This window comes from Microtus oregoni, unplaced genomic scaffold (assembly GCF_018167655.1).
Source record: "Microtus oregoni isolate MIOR12 unplaced genomic scaffold, Mior012 000024F_ref0000369, whole genome shotgun sequence".
NCBI lineage: Eukaryota > Metazoa > Chordata > Mammalia > Rodentia > Cricetidae > Microtus > Microtus oregoni.
The window spans coordinates 12,467,917-12,482,770 of record NW_024543083.1 but is presented as its reverse complement, the minus strand read 5'-3'; the positions used below and the strand labels follow the sequence as shown (position 1 = coordinate 12,482,770).

The 14,854-nt window shown below is 45.6% G+C and overlaps 2 protein-coding genes across 4 annotated transcripts in view; one reads left to right on the top strand and one right to left on the bottom strand.

Moving 5' to 3' along the window:
• Mcph1 (microcephalin 1) overlaps positions 1-14,854 on the top strand; it is a 204,082-nt gene that overhangs the window by 125,881 nt on the left and 63,347 nt on the right. The gene's annotated exons all lie outside the window — the stretch shown is intronic.
• The window catches only part of Angpt2 (angiopoietin 2), a 53,123-nt gene that overhangs the window by 37,119 nt on the left and 1,150 nt on the right, over positions 1-14,854 (bottom strand). The window lies entirely within an intron of this gene.

The following is a 14,854-nucleotide window of genomic DNA, read 5'->3' as shown; positions in this document are numbered from 1 at the left end:
GCTGGTGCCGTGGGATGCTGTGCTCGCCCTTGGGCCGGTTCGCTTGGGTGGTAGGTAGACGTACAGCATGGGCATCAGCTTTCAAGGGGTGGCCTTACCCATTGCTGCTTAGGATTTATAGTTTGCACGTGTCCTGTCCTCACTCGTTTGTGGGTGAACAATTGTGGAACTCTGAGTTATGCAGAAAAGCTGAATTGACCTCAGGACCACAGCCATATTGGACGCAAAGCTTCAGCATGATTCTCCAAACGCTTGTGGTGAAACTACACAGTCCTTGAATCACTTTCCCATAATTAATTGCAATTCTGGAGGTCTGCCCTCCCTCCCCAGCCCTCTTGCCTTGCATGCACGGCTGTTCAAATGGAAGCTAGTGGAAAATTCCCGTCCCCTTTCACTCCACGGCCATGAGTTATAAAAAGCATGCCATTCAGAACTGACTTTTCTTCTGCGTGCTTAGATTTTTACTCACAAAGTAAAGGGGGGGGGGGGGGTGAATTCTAAGAGCTGTGTTGTACTTAACAATGAGATTAGGGACCTCAGTACCACTCTGAATTGCAGGGCAGCTGGCCCTGTCTGCTACTTCTTTGCGGGGCTTGTGTTGGTATCACCGAGACCATCTGAATGCACTTCTTTTTCTAAGCAATGGTGACATTAGCACCACAGGTCACTCACAGCCCACCCTACCTGGCTCATTTGGTGGGAATGAGGGACAAGCACAGAAGACAGCAATAACAGAAGTTTTCTTCATATTCTTAGATCTGTTTGTTTTAATCAAAAGATGAATCATCTTGCCCCATTTTTAAACCAAAACTCGCTGTGGTTATCCTGTGATCTGGTCCTGACCCAAATTTTATCAGTGGTACAGGTCTCTGACAGCTTCCCTTGACTCCAGGAATTTAGTTTCAAATTTAAGAAGTGTGGGTGCCAGCTTTGACCTTGCAGCTCTGCAGCTTACTGTGTCTCCCGATGGAAGGATCTACCCTGGAGTTTTGACCGCTTGTTGGGGTCCACATTCTGAGTATTTGGTTCCTTGGAATCCTGACTTACAAGGCCAAAGTTAGAGCTGAAGTGAAGGTGTGCCCCCAGCACTTTTTCTGTGTTCTAGTATTTTCTAGCTGGTAGGTGCAGACCCACCAGGATCTTTTGTCATTCCTAATCCCTCAGTCTCTATGACTTGCATTGCCTTTGAGGGCAAAGTCCTTACTAAGAGAGCAAGTGCCTTCAGAATGACAATAGAAAACTAGGAGTTGGGATGTGAATCCTCTTCCCTGTCATTATCCCCAGCAGCCAGGAGCCCCACATGAGCCGATCCCCGCCAAGGAACTCTGTTCTCACGACACCTTTCTTGTGCATTTGTGTGATCCTAGTAACTGCTCTGGAAGCAAGCTCTAGAAGAGCTGGTGTGAGCTGCATTCAGTGAGCACACCTGTCGGAGAGCTGTGCTATCTGGAAAGACCTCCCAGAGCTCACAGATGCAAGCTCTGCTTTGGAAAACTTGTGTATGCCAGTACTTCCCCCCATGATGGGAAAGAAAGGTGGCAGGGGCCAGGCGGTAGCACCTGATCCCAGTGGACACCAGGTCTCTTCCTCCCATCCCCACCTCATTTTCCCATCTCTTGAGTCCTCCATTGGCTCTGTCCTAACCTCTGACCATAACCTTGGGGAAATTTATTATATCTGTACTTAAATCCATGAAAATAATCTCTCACTTCAGAGTTCTCCCTGAGCACCTCAAGAATGAATGCCAAGGACCACTACTCAGCATGGGCTCTGAATGGCGGATTTCATTAGAAAATAAGTTGATCTTGGAATTCACGCCAGACTGCTTTTAAGTCATTCTAGCATTATATACTCCAAAGATAACAGTGTAAGGTATAGCACATGGGTTTGGCCAGCAGAGAAGTATTGACTTCCATAAAGGAGCACACATCCACCTGAGCTCAAAGTTGTGCTATATAACAAGTCACTCGCCAGTAACCGTGGGAGCACATGTCAATGCATGCAACAGCATGAATGAGTCATTGAAAAAATAAAACCACTGAGCAGAATATAGACTGTACTGCTCCAGTTATATGAAATTCAAAACATGGTTATATAAACCTATATTTGGTAGCAAAATAAAGATTAGCGTTGAGCAGAGAGGACCCAAGCAGCAAGGGGGACACAAGCCATCAGCTATGCTGGACCCCCTCCATGTGCCGGGCTGGGGTGTCATTACACAAACATGTGAGAGTATGTTCATCAAATTATGTGCTCGGCATGAGTGGACTGCAGGCTGTATAATTTACTCCCTGAAAACTGAACTGAGTTTCATAATACAACATAGGCCAGAATCTAAGGCAGCTGAGCCAGCAGACCGGATGAGAATAACTCGAAACCTCATCCGGTGGGTCAATGGTGGGATGGGGAGCAGGGGCAGTGGGGCCTGACTTGCTCTCCCAGTCTAGCTTAACAATGCTTTCAGAGTGGCCTTTCCGTCTTCATAACCTACGTGTACATGAAACCTCCCTATCCCTGAAAACCTCACCTGTCCTCTTGTCTTCAGATCTTTCCACACATGGGTCCTATGGCCAGGGGCGCAGCTTGCATTGTGAACTCTGACTGAGTTACATGGAAGTTAAATCCCATGGGTCTCAGAGCTCTGCTTCTCAGCGGGGTACTGTGGAAAGCAGAGCTTGAGGGAAGTGGGACAGCACTGCCTGCAGGGTTCCATATGCTCCCACGTGGCAGTAAGCGCCTGCCTTACAGCGCCTATCCCTCCCGCAGCAGGACACCTTCTCATATCTGTATTAACAGCCAAGCACTCTACCAGACTGGATCCCCTGCTTCTCCTCCCTGGTGTCTTCCTCATTCATCGTGACAGCTGTGTGCAGTGACATAATGGCAGGGTTAGGGAACAAAGTGACGTCTACGGTGTGTCCTGAGGGCCCCAGAGGAAGTAGAGAACAGCTCTCTGAGGCTATTGAAAATCTGCCTTCTATAGGAAGCTCTTAGGTGACAAAACCAGCTCTACTATCCCTTCCACTGTCCCCTGAATGGAGTCTCTCCTGAATTCCTGGGAAGAGAGCACTTCCCTTATATGGTGTAAGATGAACTTGACAGCCGGGCAGTGGTGGCACATGCCTTTAATTCCAGCACTCGGGAGGCAGAGGCAGGTGGATCCCTGTGAGTTCGAGGCCAGCCTGGTCTAAAGAGCAAGTTCCAGGACAGGCTTCAAAACTGCAGAGAAACATTGTCTCAAATAAATAAATAAATAAATAAACAAGACATAGAGATCTGTGGTTTCACATGACATATTTAAAGCTGTGCAGTTCAAAGGAGAAGCAGGTAGAGATTTGTCATCATCACCCATCCAGAGGGAACCATATTTAGCATGGCCTAAAGTTGGCTACACATTATAGGATGAACAGCTATTACCTCAGGGAATAGTTCTGATTAGTCCTCATTTTTAACTAATATGTTTTTGTCCCAACTATCATCACTTTGGAGAACATTTCACTGTCCAATGTAGTTAAAATTATACTTGTCAGAAATTCTTGTTAACCCTTTATTAAGGTCAAGTAAGGTTTTTAAAAGGAAAATTGACTCTGTTCCTTCGTAGTTAAAAATAATAAGGAATTTCACAAACATACCACAAATGTTAAACAGATAATTAGCTTGTGGTTGGAATTTGATGGTTTTATGTCACTCAGCAAAATGTAGTCTCTGTAGCAACATTTTTGCATCAGACTTTCCCGTTAAAGAGCCCAGTTTGTTCAGGGAATTTTAAAACTCCATCTGTATCTAATAAGTGCTCAAGATTCCAAAGACTAGATAGTCTAATAAAACTCAAGACTCCAGCTATCTTCAGACTAATGTTTATCATTATCTAGTAGATACCCCAAAGATTGATATCATCTGTTGACTCTACAAGTTTAATAGCAGGAAAATGCCTTCAGAAGTCCAGAGAGAAATCAGAGGGAGCACTACCTATGAGTAATTTTGTGTCTTGTCCAGTCAGACAAGCAGGTTGACCGGTGAGCCACGGACCCCTGTCTGGAAGGTGGTTAACACTGATTTGGTTCTGACTTTGTTGAACAACAAAGCATACTGAGACACCCCCTCCTGCTTGCAGACAAACTACCAAAGCCTGAAGTGATTTAAAAAAATGCATTTAAAAAGAAGTAGCCATTGTAATGGGCTGTGGGATCTGTGAGTGCAACAGAAGCCAAGAAGGAAACGGCAGGTGGGAGGAAGATGTCAGGTAGTAGGCAACTGTCAGCAAACCCATTTCCAAAGAGACCCTTCATCAGGTGATAGGCAGAAAGAAGTCACTGCACACATACGCTCATGGTCCTCCTGTTCAGTGTTGAAAGGTACATGGGTAGGTAAGGACAGAGATTCACCCTCTGGTCCTACCTTAGACAGCGTAGAAGCTGGACAGAACCAAAACCTTTAAATCATGTAAGTTCTTATAGAGATCTTGTTAAGTGTGGCTCTGATCTGATATCGTTAGTAAATCCCTAACGGTGGCAGTTTGTTGCGTGTACAGCCTCTGACCTTTTCCGGTGCTCCCACTCTCTTGTTGGGAACACGTGACTGTTCTGTGAGCTCTCACCACTGTTAACATAAGAAAGCCTATCGCATTCCTGAAGGTCCAGTCTTGGTTTTAGCCAGCGCACTTAGCTGAGAGAAGCAAGGGGTGACTAAGCAGATACTGAGCAGATAATCCTGCTCTTGAAATACCGCTGAGTAAGCAAAAGAAGCTATGCTACTCTGAAGGACTTTGTGTGTGACTCTAGGTCCATGGTATTCTGAAGGGACACCTGAGGAGGCGGGAGAGACTGGGACTGTGGGGGACTCCTGAGGGGAAGGGTAGTTAAGGCACTGAGTATTTTAGGGGCATTGGAGGCATTTTGTATGAAATGCCAGAACAACACAGAAATGTCACGATAAAACCACAGGGTGAACTCAGGATTCCACCACGGATTGTGGCTGATAAACATGCCAGCACTGGTTGACCACTTTAGCCGCTCTTCCCGTCCAGTGTGGGATATTGATAATGAGGGAGGCTGTGTACACCATAGCTGGGGATTCTCTGCTTCCATCTCTGCTCTCTCAACTGTGATCCTGGAACTGCCAAGCATGCGCACGCGCACATACACACACACTCACACACACACACACACACACACACACACACACACCAAGAGAGGGCCAGTGAAAATATCTGACTTTACACCTTCAGGTTAAACCAGTGAACTTAGCCCGCTTGTGTCACAGTCTTCTAATGGTTTGTTTTGTGGTTAAGTAAATGTGCAAACTCAGACAACCCAAGGAAGTAACCCCCAAGCAAATCATAGAATAACATGGGCACAATGCATAAACGTTATATACACACACCTAGACACCTCTCTCTCTCATAGAATGCCTCTCTTCCATACCCTGGATGAACATCAAAGTGCTGTTTTCCCACCCACCCCCTTACCTCCCATTCCTTGAGTTTGGCAAAATTCCTGAGGCTGGCTCTGGCCAGAAACAAATTGTCTGAAACAATCTTAATGTTTTCAACTCTTTTTCTTCTGGTTGGTGGTCTTGACAGCCCAGAGGCCCCTCAGCCAGAGTGGGTGGCAGCTTCCCAGCTCCCTCTCCAGTACATCTTGGAACAGAAAGTTGGACTTTATACTAAAGGCCTTTCAAATGTCATACAGCCCAGCACGTGATGCTGAAAAGGGTGGCTCCTTGCTGTAAATCCATGAGCAGACAATTTCATGACATGTTTCCCCCTTTTTCTTGTTGAGCGTTACTCCCAAGATACTCTGTAGGCTGCCAAAATAGAAATCTTCAGTTTGTGGCGAGTTCAGTGGGATGTTGTGCATTGATAGCATAAAGAGGTGAGCCCAGGGTTGGGGACGTGGCTCAGATGTAGAGAGAGAGGCTCTGCCTGGCATGCCCAAGGCTCTGGGTCTAATTCCCAATACCAAACCAACCAACCAACAATAAAACTAACCAGACGTGAGTCTAAAGCCAGGCTTAGCCTTCCTCTTAAGAGTTTGCAAGAATAGTCATTGTGAAGGGGCAGACATGTGTGCTGGAAGGCTCAGAAATTCTCCTCAGACGGTGCAATATGAATTGTGGGCCTCATGGCCAGACTGATGACCAGACCAAGCCATCCGGTAAAACTGAGCCACTCCCATCAAACAAGCACGTTGGTGAGCGGAAGAGGTATCCACACATGCCCAGTTGTTCTTGATGGAATGTGAAAAAATGGATGGGGAAGCCAGGATGTTTGCTTCCTCTAATGCCTTACAAATGTCCTCCTCCCAAAGGCCAGGGACAAATAGTCAACATACAGACATTCCTCTTTCTCTGTGAGACTTGGTTAGCGTGATAAAACAATACATTTCCAAGACCTGTATCTTAGTATCTCATCACTTAAGAAGTCTCCATTTTCTTTTTTTTTAAGAATTCTCTATTTTCTATAAAAGATAAAATATATTTCCATAAAAACTATATTTTTAGATGAATGATTATATTTTAAATTTAGTTTTTGGTTGCATTTCTTAAAAAACATTGAATATTAGTTTAATATTTCTTTGCATTGTCAAATTGATTCCAAGGTTATGCAATGTTGTCCAAAGGGAGAACTGAGCTAGAATCTGAGGCAGGAAAATTGCCTTCTGAGAAACCTGGTGGGGACAGGACATTGGGAGCACCCTGTACTTGAGTCTCCTTGGATTGCAAAGATAATAATTCTTAATTTTGGAGGAGTGGTCCTGAGGGAATCATTGGGTCCACTTCTCAGAGTTTTGTAGGTTCACATCTTTTGCCATCTGGTACAGGCTTGCATTAGGATGTGAAAGTTAGGTAATTTCATAGGGAAAGATCTAATTAAAATAACCATTTAAAGACCTAGAGTTTAAGTGGAGGAGGCAAGGCCTGTTCCTTTTTTTCAAACTATGCATGAAACAGTCACTTTTATCCCATTAAACTGGTAAAACTTTTATCTTACAACATTACCCATGTTTTAACTGTTTTTATCTTATTTTCATCACTTGGTTGTATCCCATCTTAAATATGCAGACATTGCTGGTGTCCAGCCATCTTTAGTCCTGGCCATGCTAAGGATGCTAGCTGGGAGAGAGTCCAGGTAGGAGAAGGATAAATGATGCTTCCTAAAACATAATTGTGGGTCATTCACAGCGTGTACTGTGGAATCCAGGATTTTGTCTTCCATGCACTTGTAGAAAGGGCCTGGATCTGCGTGTAATTCCCACGGCTTTGCACACGCACTTTCTCTGGGTTATCAGACATAGTCCTTGCTTTTACAGCTTGGACAAAGTAGAATTTCCTGCCACTGCTAAGTGTAGAAAGTATGACCCGATGCCTTCTCTCCCTTTTAGTAGTTCCGCCACCGTCCTTGCTAGGAAAGGGAAGTCCCACCTGCCTGCCCGATGAGAGCATTGTCCACTCCGCCGGGTCAGCTGAGTGGGAGATGTGCATATGTTACTGACTCTGGATGTGGGCCAGGTTGCTGACCCTTTCAGGTCACTTCCCTTTCATCTCTAACTAGAAGTTAAATTATTGGCGAGTCTGGCTGTATATAAACGTTATCCTTCATTCCACTTACTTTAAAATATTTGTCTCTAGACATTTATTTGACATTGATGTGTTGAATGGCCTTTTTGGAAGCTATGTTTCAGATAGCCCAAGCTTGGCTTTGAACTTGAGAGGTAGTGTGCATTGGCCATTTCCAAACATGAAACATGTCCATTCAGAAATAGTTGTGATTTTCATTTTATAATAAGTTTCTTTTCAGTGACCAATTTACATTGCCTTCACACACCGTCAACGCCCCTGGTCCCTGCCCTGAGGCTCCTTTCTCCAGACGTCTGTTCATCCCTCTGAGTGGCACAGGTCTGACTTCACAGTTCCCTCCAGGCCACATTCCCAAGCAGTCTTCTCCCCCTCCACTTACCCTAGCACACAGAGCGAACACTTTCTGGATACTTGGACCCCTCAGTCAATATTTTTTGAACAAACAAATGACCCTGAGTGGCTCCGACCATGAACAAGAAATACCTCCAAATTGATGATGGTATTCACTCACTCACGTCAGCAAGCGTAGAAAAACCATGGCACCTCTGTCCAAATCCATATTCATATGCCCCTCTCTGCCCTGCCTGGCATCTCGCCAGCTGAGGCAGGTTCCCCTGCAGTCAGAGGAGGGAGGACTACACACTCTTCCTCTCCGTGAGCCCCTCTTGACCTCTGACCCACACAGAGCATGGTGCTCTCCAACCCACATATAAGCTAGTTTCCAAGTTTGTGGGAGATTTCACACCCCATGCCTGGGTAGGGTTATAGGGAACTTTAAAGTGAGCTTGTGCCAAGCATGTCTTCCTATACCTCCTGTTACTGCTACTGCTTCTGAGATAAAAGCCTGGTTGGAGCTGGGTGGATTTTTTTTATATCATAGAAAAGACGCTAGAGCAGTGGTTCTCAACCTGTGGGTCATGACCCCTTCGGAGATCAAATGACCCTTTCGCAGGGTCTGCCTAAGACCATTGGAAATCAGAGATATTTGTATTATAGTTCATAGCAGTAACAAAATCACAGTTATGAAATCGCAACGAAAATAATTTTGTGATTGGGGGTCAATGCAACATGAGAAACTATATGAAAGGGCCTCAGTATTAGGAAGGTTGGGGGCCACTGCTCTATGTAAGAGGTTCCTTCCCGTCAGGAGAAGACAGGAGAAAACTGGCAATGTTTAGCTCAGTCCTGTTTAACTAGAGCAAGTCTTTGTGCTTGCTTAACAAAGCCTGATTTTGAATTGTCAGTCCTACAGAGCAGATAGTCACACAAGTGCACTCAAGTGTATGCACACACACACACACACACACACACACACACACACACACACACTGTCACGAAGGCAGAGGGCACTTTGTCATTATCATAAAGTATTAGAAAAAAATTTCCAAGTTTGATCTATGATTTAGTAATAGTCTGCTCGTGATCCATTGCATACTTAGCCTCGATCGCAGCTCAGGAAGTCCCCAGGCTAGCCCATTCTCTGCTCATTTCATGGGCAGTTATGGAAAGATACAAAGTACCTCCATCTGTCCCTCTCATAGCTGTCAGCCCCTCCACTCTCTCTCGCCTTTCCTGTCCTCATGTCCCTATGCACACTGGGCTTTAATCCAGGTGCTCAATCCACCTCAGTCCTCTCTTACCTTGATTCCATCTCAGGTGGTCCTCCTTCCCCTACTCCTTGACTCCATCATGGGTGGTCCTCCTTCCCCTACTCCTTGACTCCATCATGGGTGGTCCTCCTTCCCCTACTCCTTGACTCCATCATGGGTGGTCCTCCTTCCCCTACTCCTTGACTCCATCACGGGTAGTCCTCCTTCCCCTACTCCTTGACTCCATCACAGGTGGCCCTCCTTCTCCTACTCCTTGACTCCATCACAGGTGATCCTTCTTCTCCTACTCCTTGACTCCATCACAGGTGGTCCTCCTTCTCCTACTCCTTGACTCCATCGCAGGTGGTCCTCCTTCCCCTGCTCCTTGACTCCATCATGGGTGCTCCTCCTTCCCCTACTCCTTGACTCCATCACAGGTGGTCCTCCTTCTCCTACTCCTTGACTCCATCACAGGTGGTCCTCCTTCCCCTGCTCCTTGACTCCATCATGGGTGGTCCTCCTTCCCCTACTCCTTGACTCCATCACAGGTGGTCCTCCTTCTCCTACTCCTTGACTCCATCACGAGTGGTCCTTCTTCTCCTACTCCTTGACTCCATCATGGGTGGTCCTCCTTCTCCTACTCCTTGACTTCATCACGGGTGGTCCTCCTCCTACTCCTTGACTCCATCACGGGTGATCCTTCTTGTCCTACTCCTTGACTCCATCACAGGTGGTCCTCCTTCCCCTACTCCTTGACTCCATCACAGGTGATCCTCCTTCTCCTACTCCTTGACTCCATCATGGGTGGTCCTCCTTCTCCTACTCCTTGACTCCATCACAGGTGGTCCTCCTTCCCCTACTCCTTGACTCCATCACAGGTGATCCTCCTTCTCCTACTCCTTGACTCCATCACGGGTGATCCTTCTTGTCCTACTCCTTGACTCCATCACAGGTGGTCCTCCTTCTCCTACTCCTTGACTCCATCACAGGTGGTCCTCCTTTCCCTGCTCCTTGACTCCATCATGGGTGGTCCTCCTTCCCCTACTCCTTGACTCCATCACAGGTGGTCCTCCTTCTCCTACTCCTTGACTCCATCATGAGTGGTCCTTCTTCTCCTACTCCTTGACTCCATCATGGGTGGTCCTCCTTCTCCTACTCCTTGACTCCATCACAGGTGGTCCTCCTTCCCCTACTCCTTGACTCCATCACAGGTGATCCTCCTTCTCCTACTCCTTGACTCCATCATGGGTGGTCCTCCTTCTCCTACTCCTTGACTCCATCATGGGTGATCCTTCTTATTCTACTCCTTGACTCCATCACAGGTGGTCCTCCTTCTCCTACTCCTTGACTCCATCACGAGTGGTCCTCCTTCCCCTACTCCTTGCTACCATACACACTGGGCTTTAACTCAGATGTTTCTTTACCTCACACCTCATTTTTGTTATTTTCCTCCAATTTTTTTTTTCAGCCTGTTTTCTTGTCACCTGGTAAGCCAAGAAATATTCTGGCCAGGGTATAATACCAGTCTTTTTGGTAAGGAAAGGTACGTGTTTTTTGTTGTTGTTGTTGTTGTTGTTTGGTTTTTCAAGACAGGGTTTCCCTGTAGCTTTGGAGCCTGTCCTGGAACTAGGTCTTGTAGACCATGCTGGCCTTGAACCCACAGGCATCTGCCTGCCTCTGAGGAAGCCTACTTTCCCCTGCTCTCATTTTCACAGTCTGACTTTCCTTTTTTGGTTTTTGTCTTTGTTGTTGTTGCTGTTAAACAGGGTCTCACTATGTAGTCCTGGCTATCCTAGAACTCAGTACATAGACCAGGCTGGCCTAGAACTCAGAGATCTACCTACCACTGTCTCCCAAGTACTGAGATTAAAGGCATGCACTTTTGACTTTAACTTTGCCTATATCTTTCTTAATATTTTTTATTTTTTTAAATTGTCTATATGGTGATAGGATTGGTTTTAACTTGTCTTTTTAAATACAAATTTAGAAAATTTAGGAGTGTGTGCATGTGGTAGAAGTTTGTGTAGACAAATGGAAGCCAGGGACAAATGTCAAATGTCTTTCTTAGTCTCTTATGACTCAAAGTCTCACTGAACCTGGATCTCACCAATTCAGCTAAACTAGAGAACTCCAGGGTGTCTTCTGTCTTTGCACTGCCCAGCACATGCTGGAGTCCCAGATGCATGATGCCAGTGTCTGCACTGCCCTCCAGATGCTGGAGTCCCGGATGCATTATGCCATGCCTAGTTTTCACGTGGGTTCAGGGACTGTCGTGCTTGTGTGGCAAATAGGTCAGCAACTGAGCCTTCTCTCCAGCCTTGATCAGTTATTTTATGCATTGAACAAAATAAGCACCATGGGCCTCAGTATCCTTGTCAGCTTTCAGATAGAATGACTAGCTTACAGGTGAACTTCTTAATTACAACGTATCTATTAGCTGTATAGACCATTTTAATTCAGGTCAAATGGGCTTTCCAATATCAGCATTGAAACTGAATGTATTGTCTCCTGTCTCAACAGGAAGTGAGGCATGAAGGAAGTCATGCCTTAGCTCAAAGCCCTTCAGGCTAATCAGCTCCATAGGGTGATACTTAGTTAATCCAGCACGTCCAGTGACCTTGTTTGACAGGTAGAGCCCACCTGACTACAGTAAATAAATTCCATATCCATGTATAGCAAACATGTATCATCCTTATGCACCATGAAGAGTTGGCATGTTCTGTGCCAGGTACATGCTTGCTGTGACAGCACACTGCTATAGTGAGAAGTTACACTGTACCTGCACTCTTCAAACACACCACCCTCTCAGCCCATGCCCCTAAGTGACGACGCTAACTATAATGACCGTAACCCTATCAGTTGTTTCCCTGAGATCTTAAGTAGGTGGCTCAATCAGCTTCTCTAAATGAAACAAAAAAAATGTTCCTAATCATATGCATATTTCCAAATTGAGCATATAATTCCTGGGGGTACAGCGGCTCACCTCCAGGCTGCTGGGCAGCACGTTGACCGTGTCACAGAAGACGGGAAGGCATCTTTCCCATAATGAACCAGGTTCTGTGTTCTTTAATATACAGATAAAGAATGCTATGCTTTATCTCTCTCTCTCTCTCTCTCTCTCTCTCTCTCTCTCTCTCTCTCACACACACACACACACACACACACACACACACACACACACACGAAGCTCCTGAGGTTCTGAGCTCCTCTGCAAACCCCTTGTCATTTGTTTTCCCAACAGCAACAATTACGTTTCTAGGAACGTAACTTCCTTGGTCCCCCTACATTGGACTGATGAATTGCAGTTTCCAGACCTTTCTTCGAGGATATCTTATTGTCGCATTAAAAGAAAGAAAAGGATTGCCTTTCCTGGATTGTATCGCGTTGTTTAAAAACCAGCACTGGGAGGCCGGTGGCAGAGGAAATGTTTACATCAAGCTAATAAGCGTTAGCTGTGTTTTTCAAGTCGTTCTGTCTTAAAGTGGCTGCAGGGTTCATAGCTGTTTATAAAATATATGGCTTTCAGTAGCGTGAAATAGTTGTTTATTTCCTTTCCATATTTCCTCTTGTTGGGGAAAAAAAAATGTGTTGACCTACCGGAGTACAATGCGTGTCTGTAAGCCGAGAGTCTGTATAAAATGTGTTTGAAATCACGGACAGAGGTCTGTCCTACTGGTTGATCACCTGGTAGGAAGGGGTCTGGCAATCAAGAGTTTATCTTATCCCGCTTAACCACACCATGGAGAGTGAGCCTTCCCCTGTATTGTTCCGCTCCTGTGCTCCCCCCACATTCATTCAGAAGGCTGACACTTCCTTTGCATGACAGATTAAAGAGGCAGCAAGGGCTCTTTTGATGGTGTTCCTGGAGCTTTCTTAGCTTGAACTCCTTGGGCTGTGCTTAGTGCTCAGAAATTGAAATACTATTCACCTGCCAAACTCACCAAAACTGTGCCATTATTTTCCTTCCGAACAAGGTTTTGAAACTCCGAAAAAGCTGGTGAGTTTTGTGTGTAGATCAGGGAGGGCAAGGAAATAAGGAAACCTTTTTAAAAACAGCTCAAGAGAAAACACGTAAAACAATGAAACCAAATTATGCCTTTTCTTTCTGTGATAATCTATAAATAGGTGTTGGTCATGTTGTTGCTTTTTCAGTTGTCAGGCTTATCTGTGGTTCCATTAGACGTTATTTTCTTCCCTCAGAGAAAAGCGGTGTTTATTATTGCAGGTGCCAAAACACGGAGGAGAAAAAAAACAAGCAGGGAGTGGGTTTAATCATTCCGAGTGTGTTTCATGTTTACTTTTTGTTTTTGTTTCCAGGGCTGGAGCCCATAAACCTAGTGAAGGAGCTGGCAAATTGCCTTTCTCAGGTGCACTGCTCAGAGTAGGAACAGGTGCTGACAGAGCAGGTGCCTACTGATGAGCAGATAAGCCTGTGGCAGTCCCTCTGTGACAGTTAGCTAAACCATAAAAGAAGAGCTTTTGAGATGCCACCGTGCTACTGTTCAAATATTTGCTAATAGACCCCAGGAAGGAGGAGATTGTGGCCACCTCACTTGGCATTCCTCCTCCTGTTCTCTCAGCTTTGCAAAGCGCCACAATGGGGGTGGTTTTCCTGCGTGTGAAGCACAAACCCAAGCGTACATAGCTGGGGCTCTGCTGAGCCTTGAGCTGTGTCGCCCTTGGCAAAACGCTTTTCCCCCCATTCGGTGACTGTTTATCTTAGCAGAGGACTTGGTAGTCGTCAGATTAGAGTGTTTACTAGAAGGATGTGCCTTCCTCCCTCTGTGGAGCTCCGCTTGCCAATATCCCTGGTACCACAGTAGATGTGGACGGTCCCTGAAAGTGAGCGTGAGAGTTCCCAAAGAAAGCCAAAAAGATAAGCAGATATCTGCGGTCCCTCGCTACCCCAGACATCGGAACATGCATCGTCACACACAGTAAAGGTCAGTGTTCAGGTGTCTGACTTTTGGAAAGTACAGAAGCTGAAGAAATCGCCCAGGAAAACAATAGTGACACCGAGGGTATTTTTCATTGTGTTGCCTGTTGCCTGGGCAGTTTTTGTTTTCTGTTCTTTGGTTTGAACGACTCCCCTACCTCCACAAAGCTAGGGCTGGCAACACTCATTCATTTAGATTCTGGCTTCCAGCAAAAGCTTGTCCACTTCAGAAAGTTGAGGTGTACATGAAAAACACAGACTGGGACCCCAGCTCTATCCTCAGATTAAGAGAAGTGTCAAAGCAAGAGTTTATGGAGAAGTCTGAGAAAAATAAATTGTGCTTTTCTGGGAAGAAGTATTGACTGGAAGTCCACCAACTTTTAAAAGATTTATATGACTTTAAATAATTACCTTGTAAGCATATGATGTCATTGTCATAGCGTTTAACGATTCATCTACTATCTACATGCTTTGTTTAAACTTCCTGTGGAATACATATGGTTCACATAAAGAAAACTCCAGGGTCATTTGAGGTTTTGTAGAAAACAATCATTTGTGAAAGCAAAACAGACCTTTCAATGTCTTATTTTGGTTACGCTCTATAAAAAGGCCATGAAACAGAGAGATCGTTGCAGCCCCGAGAACAAACTGACAGACCCCCTCAGCCCAGCATGGTTTGAGCATAACAGCCCCACGTGGGGACAAGCACACAGCCTGTCTCTGGGACTGAGCGGGGCTGCAGTATCTCCGG